The following is a 16198-nucleotide window of genomic DNA, read 5'->3' on the forward strand; positions in this document are numbered from 1 at the left end:
AAAAAAGGTGCACATTTCTAAGAGCTGACTGTGGGGATTTGGGCCTGATGGAAAGAACTCCAGGGAGAAAGAATCCTCCCCAGCTCTCAAAATCAATAGTAATAAGAAGTATATTGAATTTAGGAAAAAGAATGGCATGTTCTAAATTATGTCAGCGTTGTTTTCTCCCCCCTCCACTGCTTCTGTATAGCTCCATCTCTTACAAGGTCTCTTATGTTGAAACACCACTGAAGTGTGGGTGAGGAGGCAAAGTTGTGTGATCTGACTTCTAAATCCTTGTTAGGATTTCTTCCCGTAGAGGGAACAGAGGAATTTCTTTCCTTCATGGCTATGGCACTGGGAGGAGGGTGGTCTTGTGATGAACATTAGATCCAAGAACTGTCTGCAGTCACTCCTGCCCCCACCTCCTACCCCCACTCCTGTCCCCACCTCCCCCACCAGGAGTGGGACAGTGGTCAACTAATAAGAAGAGCCTTTGTGTCTGTAGACGATAGTACAGCACCTTCAAATCTTCAGTAAAAAGGCCAATTATTTTTGGAAAGGAGGTGGTGGCTGAAGCATTAGCACCATTTCCTTGTGGAAGTACAGCTGTGCTGTTAGCAGAAGTAGGGAAGGGTTGGATTTTGGCAAATCTGACTGTCAGCACTGAAAAGGAATAAAAATAACCCTTTCTTTGATGGTTTTGACATTTCTATCTACTGAATTTGTGACTGAAAACCTGTGTTCATGATGGCCACATCTGGGCATCAAAATGTGCTCCTTCCCACTTACTATTGGGCACCCAGCTGCTCCATTTTGCTGACTGAATCTTACTTGGAAGGGAAAAACAGGACTTGAGGGGTTTTTTTTCTCCTTTTGTAATGTCTACACCCATACATCTTCATTTTTTTATGGAGGGAGAAAAGAGGTTCATGTATGTACCAGGACTGCTTATGCCACTGAAATGGTTCTGTTTGCATCATGTACTATGGCAGATGTTGAGCAGAGCACAGAACAAAATCAGAAATGATGGCAAAATTTTAAGGGTGTTTAGTGGTGGCGTGGAGTTTTTTGATAACTTCCTGTAATTCAGCTGGTTGGTACGTGCAAACTGCCATTGTCTCTTGGAAAAAGTGCCGAGGGAGCTTTTTGAAGTGGACACTGTGAAGTCATTCCCAGATGTGCATTTGTAAGGTACGGAGAACAGATTGTATCATTTGCTGATTTGTTGTTTGGCAAAATGCTCGGCTTGTTAAGAGGCCTCTGGGTGTTCCAGGGTTGCGGAGATGCTCGCAGACTCGGCTTGGGGCTGGGTGTGCTAGTGAAGGAAGAGCATGAGGAGCCGTAAGCACACTGCAAGCAGTGACACTCATTTTGCAGGAAGGTGAGGTTCTCCTCTGCACCCCTCAGCAGAACCGGTTTGCTGGGCAGAGCAGCTTGGGCTGTGCTCACTGCAGTGCTGAGCAACACGCCCGGTGCCTTCACCTGCCTCGAATGCAGGAGGGCACCATGCAGGCTTGGCCTTCCCAGAGCTTCTGGTGCTACTGCAGAGTGAGTTGACTTCTTCTGGAGCGTATGCTGCAGGAGCAATCTTATTCTTCTGCATAAGGATTCTGTGCAAATTGATAGACAAGGTGCAGTGTTTTCATAGCCCTACTCATGCAGGTGCCTGAACCTTCCTTGCCGACTGGACCTTGACCTGCTCCTCACTGTATGAGTGGCACATAAAGCTAGTCGTAAAGGGCGAGGAGGCTGTGGCACTGCACTGCTTTCAGGACAAGTGTTTCCTAACAGTTTTTGACACTGTAAGAAACTCCACCGGGAGGGCCCTTTCCCAGCTATGGCACCATACCGTAGGTGCTCTCCTATTGCTGCCATTGGTTTGCAGAGAATGGAGAGTTCTGCTGCATTGTCTCACATCACTTAGAAATCTAAACAATATTCTTACATGGGAAGTATGTTGCAGCAGTTGGCATCAGCAAAGCTATTTGAAAAGTATTCTTATGTCCTATGCATAGGTCAGACAAGATCACTGAAGTTGGTCCAGACATGCTTTTGGATTTGCTTCATGCTTTGTTCTTGCCATCAAAAATTGGCACGTTCAATAATTCCAAAAAGAATGTTCGCTCCTTAGTAAATACTGTCTTGGTCTTTTTTGCCTGCATAACAAATACAGTACTAAATATTTTAACAGTCTCGCTGGATGAGGTATGGAATGTAGAGCTGCTTTTCAGATCAGTCAATTGGGCTTTAAGCACTAAGGCTTTGTGTCGTTAGCATCTGAAAACAAGAGTTTGGAGTTAAAAGGAAACTTATCAAAACAGTGATTATGCAGCCTGCTTTATTTCCCTATTTTTTTAAACTTCAAAACTAGCTCAGGTGAGCAGCATCTCAAGATCACAAAACAAAGAGAAAAATAACTGAAGGTGAAATGCACAAAATTAACCAGGCTATGTGTCTCTCCCTCCTGCCCTCCTCTCTTTGCGTCTGAATTATTTCTCTGAAACAACCCTCCCATCTTACTGTCATTGTTACCCTCAGTAGGTGCAACTGTTAGTGCAGTTATGCTTTTGGAGATGCAAGGAGCTCAGCCTGCAGTCCTTAACTAAATTAACTGGATGGGGAGTTCTATGGGAATTTTGTCTGTGTGAAGTCTGCGATATTTAAGTTTGGTATTTTTCTATTCATGGAAGAGTAAAATCAAGATAACTTCACTCTTACCCAACAGACATCTCACACTGCTTTCTAGCAAGTGAGAGAGAGTTTTGCCATCTACTTTAATAGATGCCATTGACCAAACTGTTTTAGGCAGCCTCTAAGCCAGGGTAAAATATTTATAAAATGCTGATTTCATAGTATGTCCTGTTGTACTCAAAGCACGTACCAGTGGGAAACTAGGTATGTGATACCATGCTGGTTATTTTTTTATTTCATTTACGTATGCTTCTGCTACACAAAAGTAGAGAAGGTCCTGCAAAATTCCTGGTACTTCTTGCTTGTTACAGAAAACATTCTGTAACACTCTTGAGAACCTTAGCCACGTATTCATAAGGTAGGTATTGACTCGGATGAATGATACATGAGCTGCTTTTTTCACACATCCTTCTGTTTCTTAAGAAATTACATTTATTCAATCAAATACAGGCATTTGCTAAAGGAATCCAGCACAGACACTGTAATACTTTGTCCAATATCTGGACAGGCAGTTTAGCATCATTTTTTTGTCGTCTCATTAAGTTAAAAATTACTTTTTTTTTTTCTGATTAGCTTTCCCAGATGTATATTTCAACCTTGCTTCTTCCAAGTGAGCTGCCTATTTTCTCAAAATTGTTTTTGCATATCCTACAGATTCCCATATTTTCTCTATTCCAACTCTGTATCTTCTGGCTTCTTGCAAAATTGGATACCATGGAGCTAGTTCCACTGTCCCTGTTTCTAATAGAATATGCAAAGTAGGATTAGCCCCAGCTTTGAACCCTGCCGAGGGCAGCTCTGAGAACAGCAATTACAGACACAGGCATATTCTCCATGACTTGGATGTGGCTTCCTTCCAGTTTTTCTGCGTCTTGGCATGCTTGCGTTGCACTAGTGCTTCTCAACAGAGACTCCTCTGGAGAGATGTCTGAAGAGCCAGAACTCCATAGTACTTGCCTCATCCTTCGCTTTCTGGTTTTCCTCCTGCTGTCTTTTATGTTGATTTATTGGAGCCTGTCTTATCAATATTGATCCAGGTCTATGGAAGCCCATGTTTGTGTTGCTAATAGCAGGTGGGGCTTATTTAGATATTGCTATTCCTTAACATTTGGGTACTCTGGAAAAGTAAAAAAATAATATATGGATCTGTTTGGGCCTGTTCATCTACACTCACCTTGACAGGTTAATCCTTATAGTAGAGTCTCTTTGGCCTGTAAGAAGCTCTGCATCTGAAATTGCAATAAGTGTAGAAATGATAATTGCTCCAATCAAAGGCTTAATTGTTCTGGATTCTAAGGTCCCTGTGAAATGCAGAGTGCCACCATTCTATGCTGTTGTCAGGAACGAGCCCTAGTATGTTATGTTAATCGTGTTCTCCTTGCTGAAAATGGCTTGGGATCTCCTCCCAGACTAAGCATTTCCTGATGAACTCTTCTTTGTTCACCCAGGCTTAATCATTCCTCTTCCCTACTCTCTCTGTTCCGTACCTGCCCCACTCATCCATGGTCCTCAGTAAAATAATCAGCTGTCCAAAAGTGCCCTAAGACTCTGCAAGGTTGTTTCCAATTTAATTTCACTAATGTACTTTCTTTACCTGTTGGTACATTCCTTTCAAGACAGCTGTGTGAGAGAAGGCTATGGCTGCAGCCTACCTTTAGGTTGGGCCAAAATCTCTGTTCCAGCCGGGTGATATCAGCAAAGAATTTGGCCCTGAGCCTCTAACAGATCAGCCAGGGAGAACGCTGCGCAGTCCTGTGATCCTTTTTCACCCAGGCCATCCTACAAGCACCACACTTCCAGTTATCCTGCTTTGCTTATATAAGGGGGGTGTCTAGTTGTTTCAACAGATAAAAAATCAAATTAGGAAAATAGGCTGTATGTAGACAAGTAGGATTTAAATGATTCATTGGCCTGAACTACCTGCTGTTTTCCAACCTCAGAGCTGTAAAGCTTGGCTTCTCTTTGTAAATGATACTCTGAAAAACACGGAACACTTGCTTCATCAAACTGAAACTCATCAAACCGCTTTTTTATTCTTTTTCATCCTGTTTTTCCTAGCTCCTTTGGCTAATGAAACACAAACAGTGTAATCAATAAAGCCTTTTCTTTTTTTTAAGGCACTCAAGAGTTATGTAAAATCTTTGGAATTTGTTAGCATGATAACATTGTTATGCTCTCCTAGCTGATAGAAATATCAAAGCCAGCTAAGAATAACTCTGCAGCAGACAGAGAAGATTGGATTTGTTTCCTGGAATGAAAGTGAAAAGCATGTATGCATTGCTCAGTTTCTAACAACTAAGGAAAAAATGTTAGCTGTCATGAAAATAAATGGACACTTAAAACTCCCATGTCCCCTTCTTAACAATGTCGTTAAATGAGTCAAAATATAGAGTTAGTTTTACTGAACATTTAACAGTCTCCAAGATTTTCCACATCTTTTTTTTTCTTTGAATGCTGTGATTGTACATGAAACTTCTGTTGCATACATCATTCTTCAAATCTTGTTATTCTGGTAGGAAGTCCCAGTAAACTTGGTTTGCTAAAGAAGTTATCACGGGAATTTGTGAGGCTTTGAGTCTAGTCTAGGGTTCTCTAAAAATCGATCTTACTTATTTGGAAATTTGCAAAATGGCAGTTTCCCATCACTTTGACCCTCCAAAATGTAATGGGTTAACGTTAAACTTTTTTTTCAAAGCAGAAGGTTAAGGTAAAAGTCTGGGAATTTAAAGAGACGGCCCTCCCAAAGCCTGGCCAATAAAAATTGCTGGGAATTGCACAACCTAATTTTCAACCACCACAAATGATGGTTGTGGGCAACTGGTATGTGGAAAGTAGTGGAAATACAAGGTTCAGGTGTTTGTTACAGAAGTGGCTTGGGTATCTCAGCCAGGCTGCTCTGCAGCTAATTGGGTCTGTGGTTTTGCAGAGTGTATGACTATGAACCTCTGATTAGGAAATGCAAAAGAGAAACCCCTCTCTAATTTTAATCAAACTGAAGTATATTTATATGGTTTTATTTGCTGCAAATGGCCTCAAAAATGGGCACTAAGTTTTTACAAAGAACAATTTAAAATCACACACACCCCTTTTCTGAAAGATTACTCACATGATGCAGCCTGATCATTCAGAACAAACGCAGGCATTGCTGGTTTGTCAGCTTTTTTGCAAGTTTATCACAAATATTGTAGTATTTGTATTTGCTTATAGACTAGTTAACCTCAGTTTAAAGAGCTGGAGAAAAGCAAGCCTTGTTTTCAAGCTTACAGGGAAAAACTTGACAATTTCATCTGAGTTCATCCTGTATTCTCAAAAAACAGAATGCAAATTTAAAAGAAAAACGGTTGGTTTTTAGTTGTTGGGTTTGGTTTTCTTTTGTGTTTTTTTTGTTTGGTTTTTTTTTTTTTTTACATTTATTTAATGTAACATTCTTTCCAAGCCAATTTAATGGGTTTTTCATAGGTTTTTTGAGGGCTGACTCATTTCCCCCCTCAAGTGCTTTGGTTTGGCAAAAGTGACATGGTTTATGGGAAAAACCCTCAGATCGAATTCACATGAGCTGGGCAGACTAGGTCACCACTAGCAGTATGGTGTCCATCGGGTGCTTTCACCGGGTGTCCACCCACAGTCTTAAAGCACCCTGACCATGGAGCACAAACTGAATGGGGTCTCTGACAACATTTCTCAAGTCCAGACTTCTGAAAACACAACCTAAAATGATGTCCTGGAATCCAGCACTTCTGGACATACTGAATTTAAGTACCTGTAATTTTTCTGTAATTCAATTACCCATCTTCCTGAGTGTGGGGTAAAAATGTTGCGTGCCTGAGGAGAATATTCACAGAATCGTAGAATGGTTTGGGTTGGAAGGGACCTTAAAGACCATCCAGTCCCACCCCCCTGCCATGGGCAGAGACACCTTCCACTAGCCCAGGTTGCCCAAAGCCCCGTCCAACCTGGCCTTGAACCCTTCCAGGGAGGGGGCAGCCACAGCTCCTCTGGGCAACCTGTGCCAGGGCCTCACCACCCTCACAATGAAAAATTTCTTCCTTACATCTAATCTAAATCTACCTTCTTTCAGTGTAAAACTGTTACCCCTCATCCTATCCCTACACCCCTGATCAAGAGTCCCTCCCCCCTTTCCTGTAGCCCCTTTCAGTCCTGGGAGGCCGCTCTAAGGTCTCCCTGGAGCCTTCTCTTCTCCAGCTGAACACCCCCAACTCTCTCAGCCTGTCCTCACAGGGGAGCTGCTCCAGCCCCACGAGCATCTTCGTGGCCTCCTCTGGCCCCGCTCGAGCAGGTCCGTGTCCTTCTGATGTTGGTGCCCCCAGAGCTGGACACAGCACTGCAGGGGGGGTCTCGTGAGGACCATGTTTTGGTCCCACAGTTAGGAGCAGTGTGGGACGTGGAAGCTAGGTTGAAATCTGTATACATATTTTCTCTGCCTTCCATCACCATGTGCCTATGTAATGTCAGGTAAACTGTAGTGTTACTATGGGAACTTCACTGTACCTGTGTACTTAGCACAGCCAAATTAAAAAGATGAGTATTTCTTTTAGGGTTTCCTGCACCTTTAAGATTTCAACCTAACTTCTCACATATAGCTTGGTAAATATTATCTTCATGGGCACATAGACATGTAGAAAAGGAAAAAGTGGGGATCTAACAAAGATAAAATCCTTCACCCAAATGCAAAATACTGGTGTTCTTTAAAAACTTTTGGGATCTACAGTAAAAAAAAAAACACCAACAAACAAACAAAAAAAACCCCCCAACAATCCTCCCAGTATAAGCCATCCTGATGCTTTCTGGCCTTTCTTTGAGGCTAACTGTTCCCTGGGAGCTAGGGAAGGGCCTGGACTCCAGCGAGGCCATCCTGCAGGATGTCTCCCACCACCGAGTCCCTCTCATCAGCACGCTCACCGCTCCTACTCAGCTCTGGCCCTCCGGAGAAATATTTTGCAACACGTTCTTTGGCGGCTCTTTGATCTGCGGGCTCCCAGCCTCAGCCAGACAGCGTGTCACTGCGGGCTGCAGCCTGAAAGTCAGCCCCTGTCCTGTAATTGTCTCCCCAGCCTTGCTGGGAGGTTGCTTATCTCTTGTTTTCCTGTTGCTTTTCAGCTTGTTTCCTCTCTCCTCCCTCAAGCCTTCTATTAACGCAGATCAATTAATTCTCACAGGAAAAGCAGATAATCAAGCACACCTTAGGACTGTGTTCCTGGTGTTACTGCGTATCAGTTTTCCAATGTTTAAGTAGCAGAGGCTGCTGGGAGGAAAGTGGAAATGTTTTTGTGACAAAGGTGGACTGAGATTGCTTAGCAGTAGGTGAAAGGGTTTTGGTACAGCAAGAGGCTAATGAATAAACAGGGAGAGGCATGTTATTTGAGCTAAATGACCATTTTATTCCAAAAATGCTAAATTTGGGTTTATTAGCAGGAATGTAGCTAGTCTATGTCCACAGCTTTGCACCAGACTGAAGTGCTCTTGCAAAGAGAAAAAAAAAAAAATTTAATGAATGTTATTCTCTCGGGGGTCTCCCTCCTCCTCAGGGCTGTTATACCTGGAGAAGCTATTTGTGAAATGATTTCCAGATGACAAAAGAGTTTAATTCCCCACCTAAACGAGAGGGTGGCTGAATGCCTGTACCTGTATCAGAAACTTTTTCCATGCCTGGTTTCCTGCTGCTTGGGAGGCAGGATATGAGAGAGCTGCTCTCCCCAGAAACTTAAACTCACTGCTTGATCTTAATCCTTGCTGTCAGAGTGGATGCTACTGGCTCCTGGTCCTGCAACTAAGTGAACTCTCCACAGCATACTGTACTCTACGTGCTGTTTACCCCTCGATGAGCCATACCTTGCAGCCCAGGCGGTGTTGGTAGTCTACATGTTTTTCAGCGTTTTCACCCATTACAGTATCAGATTTGGTCTTCGGGGGTCATTTGGTATCTTCTTCTCTTTCCTGTACAGGTATCTGAATTGTTAAAAGCATCAATGAGCATATCTAGGGGAAATCCCTGTCATCTGCTTTCAGACGTGAAATTCTCCTGCAACATAATATTTACCTGGTCAGAAATCTGTTCCCTCCTTTTGCTCACAGGAAATCGAACAAGGGCTAGAAGGAGAAAAGAGTTAAAAAAAAAAAAAAAATTGAATTGATGAATAGCTTTTTCTACCTGAGGCTCGGTTCTGAATTGATGCTTTGAGAGGTCCAACTGGTATCATTACTGCACCCTAACATTAAAAGAAGATACACAGTCCTGCTAAGAGCTGGACTGAGTTCTGAAGAACAGGAAACGTTAGTTTTGTCGCCCAAGCTGGCACCACAGTTGAATGTCCAGAGTTTGGGCAGAGTGCGCATGGAATCAGCTGGGCAACTAAATTAAGCCTCTATAGCCCCAGCATTTTATCAGAAATATCTCGATTGGGCATTTGGTAAGCAATGAACCTACCAACTGTCTTGCTGTGGGATAGATATTATAGACATTTAGTCTATAGTTATTGTATGGCGTGTTATAAACATGATAATGATCTCCCTGGGTAGAGACTCAGTTAATTCCTTGGGTGCTGGCAGCTTGTATATGCAATTTGGTGTATCTCAATGCAAAGACTTAATTACCCGTGAAGCCATTCTTTTGTGTTGTAATAAACCCATAGGAAACCTAAGAGATGAATAAGGGCACGCAACTAATTAAAACTGCTCCATTTTCTTACAGGTAAAGAAATCTGTAAGAAAACCTGTGTGACTTTAGGAGCTGGAAGTTAACATAAGAATTGGGGTTGGGGTAGGGATAAGGTTTGGTTTAGATTTACAGCTCTAAACAGATAAAGTTTCAGGGGAAGTTGTTAAAAACTTTTTAGAAAAGCGATCTTTAAAGTTGGGCCAAACGCCATTCCTGCATCCTGAAACTTTAAAAACTTGCCAACCACCACCAATTCAGGCGAGGCTCTTCCTCCAGTGGTTTTTAAAACGTCGGGAGGTATTTGTGTACGCTCGCAGCGTTACATCCATCCCTCATTTTCATCTGCCCGCAATCCCCCACCGTGGAAACACCCTCGGCGGGACTGAAAAAAAAAAAAAAAAAAAAAGCCGCGGCAGAAATTCCACCGCAAAACCAGGAGGAAAAAAAATAAAACCCACGGGGGAGCCGCGTCTTTGGGGGGGGTCCTCTGTGTGTGTCTCCCCTTCTTTTCTCTCGCTGTAAGCGCTCTGGTAACGGGCTGAGCCCCGCGTCGTCCCCGTTCCCCCCTCCGCCCCCGTCGGGGGTCGGATGCCTACGGGGCGGCGGGAGCCGCCCCGGAGGCATCCGACCCCCGACGGGGGGGGGGGACGCGGGGCGCGGCAGTCTCGGTCGCCACGGCCTTTCCTCAGGGAGCCTCATGGGAGGAGCCTCCGAGAAGTAGCTCCAGGCTCCTACTCCTCGGCCTTTTGTAAAGCTCCAGCCTTCGCCTAAGCTGCCGGGGGTCGGGTTTGGCGGGCGGGAAAAGCCGCTGCTCCCGACCCGGGGGTGGGTGGGTGGGGGGGAGGGATGGTGGAAGCGGAGGAAATTCGTGGTGAACGGAGGGGGCTGTTGCGGTGGAACCGAGGATGACTGTGAAGAGCAAAGCTGGTGATTGTTTCCTGGCCTTGGTAAGTAGACACTTGTGAGGGGAAAGTTCGCCAAGGAAATAACAAAAGCAATGTGCAGTTGGAGTCAGTATCAGAAATTAAAAGCTAGCTGTTGTTTGCCACTGCTTTTCTCTCTCAAACGATTATTGCACTTTTTTTCCTCCTCCCTTTTTTTTTTTTTTTTTTTAAACAACTCTTTGAAAAGTAACACTTCTACCGAGCAAAATGCCCTCCTGCTCACACAGCGCTGCCTGCAGCTCTGGGAGAGGATTAACTCCCTTTACCCCCAAGAAAAAAGACCGGATGGTTTTGTGGCTTCTGCCATGGCTTGTGGTTGGGTTTCTACTCAGCCGGAGTGTCAGGGCTTGAGGAGACTTTGTGTGTATGTGCGTGTGTGTGTGGTTGATCGCCCTGAGAAACTTCTGGTTCAGGTTTACCAGCTGGAATTTGGAAACTTTTAAATTCTGCAGCAGTGACATCAGGACGTGACTGGGAGCCGTTCAGAGGCTCGAAAAGCTGCACAGTGGTGACGTTATGGGCTTTTTATAATGGTTGACAGTTATTGCTGCAAATATGCTTATTCATCCTGGGCAGGCATGATTTATACTTCTAACACTTTAATGTGGCTTTCTGTTGTCCCTCTTTTAGCTTGCAAAGGAAGTAATAATGTAACACGTGTTTCAGTCCCCTTAAGTCTTTTAATCTAAAATAATTGTATTTGTTTAATAACTTACCATAACTTTTAGGTTTTAATGTGAACACAGTAATGTAGAATACTCGGGGAAAAAAAAAATCTATTTTATGGTTATGACTTGTCACATTGATGATCAATCTGGATACACGTGTTAGAAAAAATAAGGGATTTCTAAGCAAGAAGGGTTGGGTGGAAGAGGAAGTCCAGGCCCTCAGGTAATGTGTGACTAAACACCCTCCCCTGCCAAGATAACTCCTCTATCTTGTCAGGATTTCCACAAGCACTGCCAGAAAAGTACGGCTTCCGAAAATTCTTCTCCATCATCACGTGTGCGGATTGCCTGACAGCGACAGCGCTATCGTCCCGCTCGGCCGCCTCATTTGGAGTTACCTGCAGGTTTTGCCAGCTGCTGTGCAGCTGGGTTCCTGGAGTTGCTTTTCATAGGTGGGGTATTGCCTTCAGGAAGTCTTTTAGAAGATGCTTTCACTTCTCCAGAATGCAGTTTCTGCGTTTGTTTTCCTTTCTTAACTTTATTCGCACAGAAATCTGCAGTAGGAGAAGGGACGCCCTCGTTCCTGGAAGCGCAGCCTTATGTTGGGAGCTGGGCGTCGTGCGTTCACGCCTGGGCAGCCTGTGGGAGATGCAGCTGGTTCCTGTTGCTCAGCCAGGGTGATGGCAGTTCCCTTCCTCGGGGACATGCGTGACCCCCTGGGCTGGGTTTGGCTCTCCCTGGGTGTGCTGAGCACGGCCACCCCGCGTCCAGACCTGCTCTGCTGGTTGCTCGGGTCCAGCTCAGAGGGAGAGCATCAAAGTCTCGGACACCAGAATAATTCCCCTGGGAGCCAGTTCTGGTATCTTGGTGGCAATGTCTCTTTTCTGTAAGTGTGGAAATGCTGCCATGCACAGTCCTGTACGTCAAACTCGCGTGTCTCCTGTATGACAGTGACTTTATTTGTTTAATTAACGCATGCCAGTTCATCTCTTGGATACCTTCATTACTGTGTTTGTACAGTGCCCAGCTCAGCAAGACTCAGCCTGGCTGAGGCGTGCAGGTCCTGCAGTGTAAATACAAAGTGCTGATGTGAGGCACTTAAGGCATAGTTTCTCCTTCTGAGTACAGAAAGAATTTGAGAGATTTTTTCAAAATCGCATACTTACATGCCTAAGGTAAGTCTTTGTTGGGTTTACAAAGGGCATCATATTTCCCAAAACTTTAACTTTTGAGTGTGTGTTTAGTGGGTAAAAGTAAAGCCTTGGTTATAGCTTTGCATAGTGACCAGCAAAAGTAACCGGTGACCCCCAGTCATTGCTGTGTCTGAGCTTTTAAAGCTATTGCTGGTGTATGGACTTGCCCTGAGAGGACATCATTTGGCGGTATGGATGTCCCTTTCGTTCATTGGGAAACAAAGCTAGACCTTGGGAAACAAAGCCAGACTTTCCACTTCAATCTTAGCAGCTCATATTTTTTCTACATTTCTATTAATATTTAAATATTTTTAAATTACCTTACAAGAAGTAGTATGGAAGAAAAAAATAGAGGGCTTTGTTTTTAATCCTGTGCTAGTATTTTATGCAGCACTTAAGAGTTGTTTCCTGAGCAAGATTAGCTTTAGTTTCTGATAGAGTAGTGTTGATTTCTAATCTGAGAAATAGCTTCTTACCTCCTACTTCGCTAAATCATATTGAAAGGAGTCGCAATAATCATGAAAATACTTTAAAAGAACAGAAATAGCAAAGGTGCATAGAGTTACTGTAGCAGGTTATTGTTGGATTTTCTACACGTGAAGTTTATTTCCATGAATGTGGCTAACATATGAGATAAACTACAAAATAAAGTATGAAAAGGTAAAAATGAGTATTATGAAGGAATTACTTAATAAAAGGGATGAAATTTTACGAGGTATAGTGTGTTTGAATGAATGAATTTGAACTGATGTAGGTGCTGCTAGATCTCTTTCCCTTGCAAAGAATTGCAGTGTAAGAACTTACCAGAAATAACAAATCCTCTCAGTATTTTTATGATGTGATTAATTAATATTTTTTCTTATGCATGTGTAAACTGAGGCTCAAAAAATTGATTATTTGGCTCAAGTTATTACAAAGCCAAGTATGAAATCTACAGGATTTTGTCTATCAGCCTTGCTGTACCCTGAGCCACATCTCATTTCTTGAAGAAAACAAAATAATGGGTGATGGGAGTGCTGAGAGCTCAGTGCTGCCTTGTGGTACTTGGTGTCATTTTTCAGAGATTTCTGGAGTAAGAGCAGGATCTATAAATCTTACCGTTATCTCATTAAAAGCAACCAAATGTTTGGGAGTAGGAGATAGCAGGGCTTGAAATGCTTATTGGTTTCCCTTGGAGTTAACTTGGAGCTGTTGTTGACTGTTCAAAGGGAGCCACATCCAGCTCTCCTGATTGGAAAAATGTGGACAGGGAGAATATGCCAAGACCCATAGCTGCCTTCTGTCTCCAGCACCAGTGTCAAAAACATTTTAAAACTTCAGTATGAAATTAGGTTTTTAAGGTTTGCATCTCAGTGATGTCAGTAGGAGAGCAGCAAACAGAACCACTGGAGTACGTAGCCCTTGCTGTGTTGGTAGGGTTGGCGCCGAGGAGCTGACCCTGCTTGCCTCTGTGTCCATGTGTCTAAAGCTGTGCTTTTCTACATATTTTAAATACATTTCATGCCTTGGTTTGAAAGCTGCTTACATAGACAGAGGTCAGACCTTCTGTGTTTAAACAGAAGAAATTACATAGGTTTATGCAGTTATTTCTCTTTCATTCATTGATATTAGAAGACAAGTATGGGTCAGGCTTTGTCTGAAACTTGCTATTTGCGTACCTGTTTTCTAACAGTGTCTTGGAAAATCTCTTTTCAAGCATAAATAGAGGTCTTAAAAGTGAAATTATGAAACTCAAGAGCCTGAGGACACTTGATGGGCAACATCTTTCACTTGCGACACACTAATAACAGACTGAACCCCTTGGTCTTTGGGCTGAATTTAGTGAGCTCGCTGCAGCTGTTAGTAAGCAACTGCTTGTTAAACTGTGAGGTATTTTCCTTTGAGAAGTATTTCAGTCATGCTTGTCATAAGTAGAATTTGGAAGTCATTTTAAGTAGATCCTCCTCCAGGCTTGACCCAGAACTCAGGCAATGGAATGGAAAAAGCTCATGGCCTTTTTACAGAGCTCAATTCTTGAAACAAATTGGCCTGAAGAGTGAATTGCTGCCGAGGCCTTACAGCAGGGACCTGGTGGCAGGCGCCTGCAAGGCGAAGGCGGTTGTGATGCCCAGGAATGTCAGTTGTGGAACTAGTTTGAGCAGCTTTTGGATAGCTTCATTGTTTGTGCCGCACAGAGCAGGGTGGCTTGGCAGTGAGCAGCTTCGCCATCACCTCCCCAAGCCCGAGTTTCAAGTTACGTTGTCCGTAGACTATGAAAATCGCTGTCTGGGAGTTCGTCCTGCAGCAGATGTGAGTGGTGGTGGGCAAACACTTTGCTGCTCACCGGGTTGGAGCACACCAGTACAACAGCTTCAGTTGCAATTCAGCTTTTGCTGTACTTTATGATCACAGGAAAGACCTTTCGTGCTCTGTCAGTAGCCAGAATAAGAATAAAATCTGCATTTTACTCCTTAAGTATGTAAGGAAGTTGCAATGTCCTGTTGTCAAAGTCTAAACCCTAATTTTAAGGCAAAGTGAACATAGTTTCTGCTATAAGTATATGCAACTCTTAGTGATGGGTGGAAACGGGTCCTTTTATACTAATAAGCCAGAGGACTTCAGAGCTTGTAAACATCTTTGCTCAAAGCTTTCTACAACAGGCTGAGTCCTCAGGTGTGGTTAAACCAGAGAACATGTGGACAGTTAATTGCTTAGTATTGTAATTAGATAAAAGTAATACTGTAAGTTTAAAAAATAATCGAATGTTCTAGGTCATCATCTGAGAACTGCACTCGGTGCAGTGGCTTAGTGTTGGTGTAAAGGAGGGGAGAATGCCACTTGGCTTGTCAGGGATGCCATGGACAAACAGACTGCACTGAGTGTGGAATGATGCTGTGGAAACACTGGAAATGAAAAGCAGAAACACTGGCTTACAAAGGATCGCAGGTGTAATTAATTAAAAATAAAATAGAAAACAAACTTGACAAATTATTATTTCCATATGAATGTGTTACAGAATCCTTCAAATAAGATATGTGAAGTGTGAAGTTGCTGAAATAATACTGACATTATTATAGTGCAGTTTAACTCTTTGTTCTTTGAAACAAAATTAGACTATAATAGAGAATCATACTGTTCCACTGGATTTGCAGTTAGGTAAGGAAGTAATTGTCTAGTGTTAAATTGTCCATGATTTAGGGATTTTTATTTTTAAGCTGAAATCCCAAATGCTGAGTGACAGTTTGAAGTTTATACACCTCTGCTCAAATCTGTCTCTGTGAGACACCATCCATCAGTGTACAGGGTTGTATTTACTTGGTAGTACTGGAAACAGCATGGGCAGAAGGGTGTTCAGGAAAGCAGCACCTCAGAACTGAGCCAGTTGGGTGAATCCACAGATGTGAAATTGGAACCCCAATTAAAAGTCATATTTTTTGTTTTACAAAAACGTGAGGATTTCGGTGAGTTCCAGGGAGAACTGACACTTCCAGGGCTCTGGTCTCTGGGTGGCCACATGGGAAAGTCAGGTTGCAGTAGGCAACAAAAACATTGTTTTCAGGGTGCCTGTTAAAAACAAACCTTAATCCTTATTGATTCAAGGGTGTGTTTCTGAATTGCTTTCTTTTAGCCATGTAGTGCTGACACTCGGCTGTGCCCTGCTTTCCTGGCTATGGGACAAGGCTGGGGGTCTCCCTGCGTGTGCTCCCTGCAACACCTGGGACACCTTGGTCTGACTCAGGGCTCCCACTGATGAGCCCCCGCACTGCTCCGTGGCAGGTGAAAGCCGGACTCGAGCTCCCTGTGTGTTACGTGGCTTCTGAGCAAGGAAGTCTTGCTGTTTCTCTTGTTTAAGCAGTAGCTCGCTTTCTCATTTGCTTTTTAAAATCAGAATCAAAATGCAGTTAATTTGCTGTTGGATTGTACGATCTCATTGCTCCTGCAGTTGTAACACAAGACAAAAATCCAGTGACTTCAGGCCAGTGGGAACAGTAGAGCTGTGCACAAAAACAACGTAAATTAAAACCACCAACTTTTGCTGCGTTCCCTAACACACAAGTTAGCATA

At 43.4% G+C, this 16198-nt stretch overlaps 1 protein-coding gene across 8 annotated transcripts in view; it reads left to right on the plus strand.

Moving 5' to 3' along the window:
• Positions 1-16198, plus strand: part of TACC2 (transforming acidic coiled-coil containing protein 2) — a 152787-nt gene that overhangs the window by 48168 nt on the left and 88421 nt on the right. The window lies entirely within an intron of this gene.

The sequence above is a fragment of the Strix aluco genome, chromosome 7 (assembly GCF_031877795.1).
Source record: "Strix aluco isolate bStrAlu1 chromosome 7, bStrAlu1.hap1, whole genome shotgun sequence".
Classification (NCBI taxonomy): Eukaryota; Metazoa; Chordata; class Aves; order Strigiformes; family Strigidae; genus Strix; species Strix aluco.